We start from the raw sequence: 9,949 nt of genomic DNA, 5'->3' as shown, positions 1-9,949 counted from the left end.
ACACTATTGTGGAATTATTTATTAATGGGTTTAAAAATGAAGATCAAAGGATGGGAATCAGGAAACCGAAATTCATCGTCAACGGTCGACTATCATAGTTATTTTAGAGAAATCATCGGTAGCGCAGTTGTTCATCAATTAAATTAATGGTTGTACCATATAAAAACGGTTTTTGGTTTATCAGATTATCTATTATGTTACTTGTTAGTATAAACCAGAAAGGGTTAAATATTTGTTGCGATCGTCAATGTGTTTCATGTATATACTCTGGATTTGAATTAAATAACAACAATACAAATAAAAGATAGTACACAACGAAGATAAACTGGTCTATTTCTGCGATTACTGAGTCGTGGGTTGTCGCAAGGATAAATGGAATAGATACGCCTGTGCATTTGTTCAGACGATTGTCCTTACAACCCTTATCGCGTCTATCTGGAACTATAGACACTTCTCTCTATAGGCTGTACCGTTATATTATATTGTTCGTGTCGGGTAGTTTTTAATTGAAGGGTTTGCCTTTGCACCGGATTAAGATTGCGAGGCGGCATTTTCATTTTACGATCATATTTTACAATCTTGGTTCGTTGACGAAGTCGTAAAAGATGTCACAATAATGAGGATACCCATCGAACGGGATTTACGACCCGGACACTCGTAAACCGGTGCAACAAAAACAACGGTTTTGAATGAAGCCTACATGAACTCTAGAAGGTGTGAGTGCGTGTATTCTGTGTCTCACACCGGCAGTTTAAGGGTATATCATAAGGTAGTAAGGCGACTATTGGCGGTTGATTAGGTATATGCCTCGTTGAACAGGTCAAATGCATTTCATAGTGTAATAATAAAGGACTACGCCGCCGTTTTATAAAAACAGCTTTTTATCGTCTGTGCAATGCAAGCAATGGTATATTATAATGTTATAAACCCATATTATTGCTCAGTGCAGTCTGCTTCTCGCGGAACCATTAAAAAGTAGCGTTCTACACCGAGTCAAGAGTTGGTGAAATATATTTTTCAATCTGTGAAATAATATTATTATTATTATTATCGTCTTATTGTTTTTAACATAGGATGTCAAAATCATAATCAAGGACACTTCATCATACGCATTATACACACTTATTTTCCCCATTCATAAATTGTTTTAATTATCTATAATAATTTATAACTATTCTATCTAAATTTTTGTTTATATATTCTTAATATCTACATTCATGTACATCTCATCCAGTCAGTTTTTAAGCATAAAAAATATGTTCAAGAATGAGAAAATTATAAAGGTACAAGCCTAACGAGTCGCACAATGTCAGGAAAAAAACGTCGGGTCGCGGATAGTGAAACCGCGTTATCTAAAATCAAGTTGTATTTATGAATTGGATCTTCAATAGCGCCAATATTTTGGTTGAGACAAATAATTGAGTAACATATATGTATAGAAAAATAACACGGTGCAGACGCGTGGCGGAGTGATATAAGGCGGCAGTGCATCAACGCACGGTCGCTGGTTCGAATCTCGGCCACTGGCGGTTTGTTCCTCCGGGCGGGCAACTGTCTGAGGAAAAAAATGGCCACTTGCACATCTCTCTGGGGCCAACTTGTTTGGTAGCGTTAGATCGGCAGCCAGCTATAAACCCAAAAATGCCAAATCTAAACCGCCTAAGCCCCGATCGGTGGGAATAACGGACGTTAAACGTAAGTGAGAGAGATATATATAGAAAAAGAATAATTCAAATTTAGGTAACTTGGGAAAAGCGTATGATAAGGTGCTCAGAGAGACATATTGACAATTTTTAGAAAGAAAATTGTCCCTAGAATAGTATAGGATGTGCATAAAATATCGAATACAATAATTGTTATGATAGAACACAACTGAGAATTCCTAATGAGGGTCCGAGTTCCCTAGAATGCTTACCTTATTTTTACATATGTATTGCTAACCATTCGTCGAATCGATGAATATAGTATGAAATATACATACATAATATTACTGCGATTTTTTTTCTTTTCTTTATTATATTTATCAAATAAAATAAATATAATAACATTTATCATTATTTAAAATCATTCTTTACTATATATCTTATCCACACTTGCCCCAGTCGTGGAAGATGTTATAATTAGTAATTAGCACGATATCAATCATATTATTTAACTTATAACTGAGTTTAGCTCAAAATAACATCCGACTTAGGTGACTGACACCCTTCATACAACACACCCGTTACATCACTGATAAATAAAACGTCAGGTAAATTATTTTAATCGCTTAACACTGCAAAAGCCATTTCCAAGATTGGAAGTGAAATGGTGAATGTGTTTGATTCGTATACAACTAAATATTTCACACTTCAGACTTTTATTATTATAAATGCCTTCCGAGATATTCAAAGAATGTGTTTTATAGGAATTTAATAATAAAAATATTACAAGAAACGCACAGCATTAAATTCAAATATATATATTTTGCCATTTAATTTGATAAGTTGAAAATGTTGACGTTATCCGCTCAAACGGCGGCAATCGATTTATTATGCAGCCAGTCCTTGTAAAAACCGTTTGTCCCTCCGCGCGAAGACGCTCTCTTGCTGATTTGTGGCTTGTAATTATAATGGTTATAATTCACACGTCCTGTAAACTGATATTGCCCCGTCTGCCCTCGCGGTCACCTATATATAATATATATCCGATAATCTTTGGATTTTATTTATTTACTTTTTGTTGTGTCTTCGCCTGGAGAAGCCGATCGCGACGGCTGCGATTCTAACGACTGCGTCTGCATTTTTCGAATTTTGAAACGACAACAGACTAAAATTGGCTCGTTTCGACTACCGATATCGGATGCGACTCCAACTAAAGTGTATAAAATTACTACATAAAGAACAGCGGTGTTGCACGTGAGAACGCATAAAGCAATTTGCGCGCACATAAAACCATAAATAAACCACCGGTGATAGGTATAAAAGTAAATAAGTATCAAGTAATACTTGATTTCTTTTTAATTCGAACCGAACCCGACGACAGGCAGATTTGGGGTTTACACCTTAAATCCACCTTTAAGGTTTTAGTCGAATGATTTATGAGGCGTTTTTAAACTTATAGGCATTTATGCATTTTTAATCTTTTATTATTTTTTTATTTTTGAGTATAGTTAGACAGTAAAATCGTATGTCTTATAGTGCCATATTTTTTATAAATATTGTAATAAGTAAACCTGTGCGCTTATCCATTGATTACCATATTTTATACATGCAGTCGTTAATTCATATTAGCATAAAGCTAATTAAGTTAATCCAAGATTAAGATGCGTATAAACCCGTTTTAATGCGCGTTAGGTATACCTCGATGAAGTTAATTATTAGATAAATTAACTTATTTTCGATAAGATGTTCATAATTAACGACTTTGTGTAAGGGTAATATTTGACGGGTAAGCACAAGCGTTTGCTAAGTACAGTTTTGAAAAAAATTACCACATTTATATGCCATCAATAATACGCATTAACTTAATGTGAAATATGTAAGTTGATTTGCATTACCATTTTAGTTTATCCCAAATGTTCCGGCTAACCCCGGAGTTAGATTTTATTGATTGCTGGAAAAGAATTAAATGGTTACCTAGATCGAATTAGGCTAATGTGCATTGAAAATATATTTTTAGGTATCTCATTCCCGGATTTGCATTAAGCTAGTCTAGTGTCTAGAAACAAAATATTAACGTCGGCATATTTCTACAATAGAACAAGTGTAGTGCCACAGAATAAATTAAATCAGAATGATTAGTGTGGCCTCGAAACAAAAATATGTTTATTTCTCGTTTTACGTTACATACTGTTTAATAGAATTTTCATCGTTATAATATGCAAATTTCTTTTTGAATTAAACCTATAGCTCCTGGATTGAAAATTTCCCATACCTAAATCCAAATGCGAATTCGCATTATGTTAGTGATTATTAATTACAACATATAAAACTGGTAAATGAATAATTCAATTTGATAGCTGTACAGATTCTTATTGTAAACTTATTACAAACATTGAGAGTATTATTCAACAGTGAATATTAGGCATATTTAACATTGATTATATTGAGTGTATTATAACACATGCAACAGTCCACGTCATAATTAAAGTTTAAATGCATAACCAGCTCAGTCAAAAACATTTTTATGCACTACCACGATTTCACTTGACATGGAAAAAAATTAAATCTCGTTTTGTAATAACGATTTACATACATCGTTTACTTTATTTTACATTCGACATTCTTGTTTCGACAAAAGGCCAAGTGTGAAAATTAGATAAATTACACACGATAATCAACGAGATAATCGAGTTCTCTGTAATATTCAGTGCATACACGCTCAATGGAGTGGAATTAATAAATTGTAATCTTCTATAGCTACACCGAAACAAATAAATTACAATTTTACCATAACATTATAAAAAAAAAGTTATATAATTTACAATTAATTATGGAAAAATTGAATAATTGTTAATATTTTCAACATATAAATTAAAACTTATTGCGAAACAGAATAACAAAAGGAAAAATTTAAACACTACATAGGTTCTCATGAGCCGCCGAAAAAAACCGATTGTCATATTGTTTTTGTGGCTTGGAGCTAGACTACAATAGATGGTTTATAGATAATTCCAGGAAAAAGTATGATAATTGTACTTAATCAGCAAAAACAATATTTCGGACACTTATCCATCCCGGCCTAGGTTTCCTTTCGGGTTATTCTGTAGTTGCCGCTTAAGCGACGATAAGATAATATATTTAATTTGCCTAATAAAGAAGGCCGCTCCGTTAATTATGGTTGTATTTGAGGTTGAAAATCATTGAACAAGGTTAGCCTGGGTCCGGTTGTAAAAACTACAAAGATATTATCTGTTAAAATGTACCGAGTGTGTGAACTTACACCACATTAACACTAATTTACATAAGGCAATTTAAATACTTTATTTGTCTTTAAACACATTTATGCTATGAAACAAAAAAAAAAAGAAAGGAATAACACGTTTCGATCGATTCACTATGAGGTCGTTTAAAAACAGGTATTTAAAAGATTTATTTCGGTTAATTGCTCAATTCATTCACACGTGCGCGTTGGCCGGGCTAGCCAAAAACACTTCTCGATATCATTTAAAATAATAAATACAGTAAAAATCTAACGATATCAAAAAGGACGAGAAGAGATTTTACAATAAACATAAACAAAAATATTAAAAAACTAGAGTAGTTTTTCTAGTAAAAATAAGAATAAATTAAAAAATAGTTAAAAATACTCAAAAATATAGGGAATTTTTAATGAAGATAACACATTAAAAATTAGAGCACCCAAAAGTTTTTGCTTTGTAGCAATTACTATTGGCCCTTTTTTTTATCTACACTAAGGTAAGTAACATGTATCCGGCGACCGGCACGGTTCATGGACGGCGCCTAGTAGTTGGAAATGGTCAACATCACATTACTAAGACCCCTGACGGTTTTTTGAAAATGAATAACCTATGATATTCATATAAATCACTTCAAACCCGTTCCGGGCTGTCAACTCGACCGGCTGTTCTTGTATTCCATTATTAAAATAATAATCCTCTGGCATCTACACTCCTCACTATTTCACAGCAAAATGCAATGCAGAATATTATTTACTTATTAATAAGAATAATCATGTAAAAAAATTATAATTCCAATACATCTCGGCTACCAGATTATGTCATGTTATTTATTATACAGCTGTTTAGTATCGTTTTCCCGTAACATTTAGTTTACAAATTACACACACTCAATACGAAAAGTTGACCGCAGGCATTTTGGAATGTGATGGCCACAAAGAACGCAATGTCTTATAAGTGAAAAAATATAAAATCGATGCGGTAGCATGATAATATTATGTACTTTGATAGTTCGCCGATTACAGTAGATTATATTTGTTTTTTTTTTTTAAAACTCCCAAAGATTTTATTCAAATTTTATTCTTTGTACACTTTTTTAACATTGTGTCGTGTGGGTTCTTCTTGGCGCAGAGACTTCATTGGGTAAGGTTATTGATCGAGTCAAGCAAATTGGGTACCGAAAAAATATAAATACTTTATATATTATAATGTACGTGCTCGGCGAGATTCCGCATTCCGTCGTCCAAACGCGGGTTCAACGTGAGGAAACGGGTTTTCTAGTGAACTATTGGATATGACCCCGAGGACTTATCTTCACCGAAGCCGTGTAGTTATTTTCGTGTAATGAGGTCGCCTCGCGGTGAGACGAATTTAGTCACTAAATAAAAAGAAAAAAATTGGAAATAACAAAGAAAATTCCGCATTGATCATTCTCGGTGGTAAAAGAACAAGCAACATTTTATAATACAATATATTACAAACAACAAATACCACAAGGGTGTTGAGATTTACCGACCGATTTAAATATAATATGTATTACATTTTTAAAGACGGGCAAAACAAAAAACAAAAATACCATTTAACGTTCAAGAGGAGACCACTTCGCCCTTTTCTAAAGAGTAAAATATAGGCATATCTTTACAAATCATAATTTAGAACTTCAACTATACTCTGATGAGAATAAGAACGGAGTATATAGTGTATACTTATTAACACAGTTATGAGAATTTTGTATTGATTGTCATTTTTTTTTATCAGACTATCGCAGTCATTTCTATACGATAAATTACAATTAGTTTTCCATCAACACTGCTTTGCCAAGGGACAAACTTATGAGGCCGATTTTCACCGTAAAAATCACCAAATTTTCACAACATATAGTAGATAACTTTATTCTGTGTCGTAGCGTTTTAATTATTGTTTTCATATTCATACTCGCTAACTTTTAGTAAACAAATACAAAAAATAATCTTTATGAATGAATAACTTGATTGTGTTTTAATTATCAAAATAATTAAAACGCTACGACACTGGTAAAGTTCTTCTTTGTGTACTGTACACATTTTGTTATTCTACTAGAAGTACTAACCAAAAAATCTTGTCCCTCGCACAACGCGTTTTACGGTCATAATACAGGTGGCGTCCTCTTAAGTAAAATCGTGGACGTCGACAGTCAACTATAATAATCTACTTAAACAAACAACACCCGCGCACCCGGTTTAGGACAATGATGATGATAATAATAATGATGTCGATTCATTTACACCTCGTTTGTGAGATCAGTCGAAAACATTTAACGAGTTCAACGGTATTTTATTAACTCTTTATTCTCTCCCTTTGTTTTCATTATAATATATATTTTATTGTTACACTTTCAATTTGATATTGTGCCCACTACTGCCCACGTGTCGTTAACCGCGGTGCACTCGCATTCGCTTTTCTATATTATTATACAGGCGTCGTTGATGGACAATGGTCGTTCCGCGCTGATGATTCTTAAGTTTTTCTCCCGCGTCCCGTGATAATTATACCATTTCCATTAACACGCACGTTCAACGTGTTACAAAGGTTAACTGTTGTGTTAAATCCTTTAAATGTGATCGAGGTGATAAAAGTTTAACTACCATTCAACCGCGGCTTGCGAAAATACTGCGCAGTATAACGTATAGCTTACAGCTGCTAGGAAGACATCATTAATTCTGTGGTGCTCGGGTAAAAAGTGTCATGTTCAAAGTAACTAATTTTAGTAAAATTTAATTTAAACTTTGAATAAAACTATATGTATATAAGTATTTAAAAAACTTTTACAAGAAACATAAAATGTGTAACTAGTTGTATAAAATACTTTTACATGAGAAAAATAAAAACAATTCATCCCTTATAAATTATAATATATTTAACCCCATTTTCGAAATTTTTGGACTAAAGACCTTATACCTGAGCAACACAGAATTATTATCAATACCGCAGGGTACAGAGGGAACATTGTGTTCATCTGTACACGAGGGGAAGTATAACCAATAGCAAAAAATAACCAAAAACAAAAAAACCTTGTAGTTCAGTGCAATTGAATATAACGCAACTTCGACCACCGAAAACGATCGCGTTCAACCGATTTGAAACGGACGCAAACTACTCTCATTTTGTCCTTATATTGTGTAGAATTATATTATATTTTAAAGAGTAGGTGCGTAAATCGAAAGACGTGAATTTTTAGTTGATTTTAAAATTAAAACATTTTATTCAAAAGAATAATATTTTAACAAAAAAAAAAGAAAGAAAGAATAACAAGGAGTTATATTATTGTCCGGTGGACAGGTCGTATAATATGGTGTGTGTGGGCTTTACCGTATAATATTATGACTACTATTTGTGCAGCCTATGCATCCTGACAAGATATAATATAATACAACTATATAAGTGTAAATTTTCGAAGCGCACAATGCGTAGCCCGTTTATATTATAATACATACATAATATAGGAAATACACGGCTACGACTGGACAGTTCCATCAATTCATCGGGGTACGGCCGCAGTTTTGACGTTTTCGGTCGACACTTCGGTATGCGCTACAATATAATTCAATCAATCATCGTTTTTTCGCGACAACGTTTACAGCGTGCAGATTTTTTTTTATGATATTTTGATGGGATTTTGCGTCGAAGCTGTCTATAAATAAATACAATCGATCAAATGTGGCCAAGACACTCGAATGTGTTTTCTCCTTGGTGTATTTGGCGCACAACATAAGTGTAAAAATGATATTGTGTATGTACTGTTTATATATCATAGACTCAAGACTGATATGCTCGTGGCTTCCACGATAACGTTTTGAAACATAACATTTATTATTAATAATAAAATTAAAAAAAGACTGGCGGCAGCTGATAGATTGTGGACCGTTTCTTATTTACACTTCACAAACAATTAATTGTGTATTATTGTATTATATGTATAATATAATTTTCACTCGTGACACTAATCCATAATCCATCTCCACTTCTCGGCCAGATATTATGCCGGCCGTCCACCGAGCCGCTGTTGTGCATTCGTATAAACACGGATCCGAGCATGCCGAGGCGAACGTGTTAACCAGGTTTTTGACAAGTATCCCGCCGTTAAGTTTTATATATTTTTTTTAAATACTAAAATAATAATAATAATATATTAACACATTTTTTCTGGGTAACCGTTATTGGTACAAAAATTACGGGCTGCTCGTACGCATTTATATTATTTTTTATCGTTTACCTATTATAATTAGTATATTAGGCTGTTATGTTTTTTTTTTACGTATAAAAAATTTGACAATCCTGAAAGTCGAGTTGGGTATATTGATTTTTATTTATAAGTATATAACACGTGTGCGGTTTAATGTGTATATATTGTACGACGATACCACCAATAAGCGGCACAAGAAGAAAAAAACATGTTTACGACCATTAGCCGGTCCTTTTTTCGGAGTCTCGTAATTAATTATTATAAGGTACGGGGACGCGAGTTTATGTATATACATATACATAGGGATCCGGCCAATAAAGTATGTGCGTGTAATAATAATTATCGTCCATCTCGCTCTCTACGTCTCCGTCTCTGTCACTCGTGCTGTACTTACTTAGGAGTAGAGAGGCAGGGAGGGGAAATAAAAAAAATAATAATAAATAAACGCGAGAAAAACCTTATGTGTTTGTGTACACACATATATAAATATGTATGTGTATAAGAGTCGAGGTGTCAGCCGATACAAATTGTTAAGGTGGGTGGCCACCATGTGACGATAACATCGCCGCCACCTGAACCCGCCGAGGTTTTGGTCCCTAAGCGGGCGCGATGATTCAATCCACTCAACAAGCAATACATTACACCATGGCCGTGCTAAACCAGTTCTGCCTCGGGGCAACCGCGTGTGCGTTTTTATTATTATTATCGTCGTTATTATATTATATGTGTATATTTTGTTCCCTTTTTTTTGCATTACAATCCAGATGACATACACACGCGAGCACAACCGAATGCGCGAGAGACACCGTTCATTGTGCAACGTGCAT

Source organism: Adelges cooleyi, unplaced genomic scaffold (assembly GCF_023614345.1).
Source record: "Adelges cooleyi isolate 19-005CV unplaced genomic scaffold, UGA_ACOO_1.1 ACOO_flye_CR_arks_rails_tigmint_CR_PRNA_23, whole genome shotgun sequence".
NCBI classification, from domain to species: domain Eukaryota; kingdom Metazoa; phylum Arthropoda; class Insecta; order Hemiptera; family Adelgidae; genus Adelges; species Adelges cooleyi.
This window is presented reverse-complemented; position numbering follows the sequence as displayed.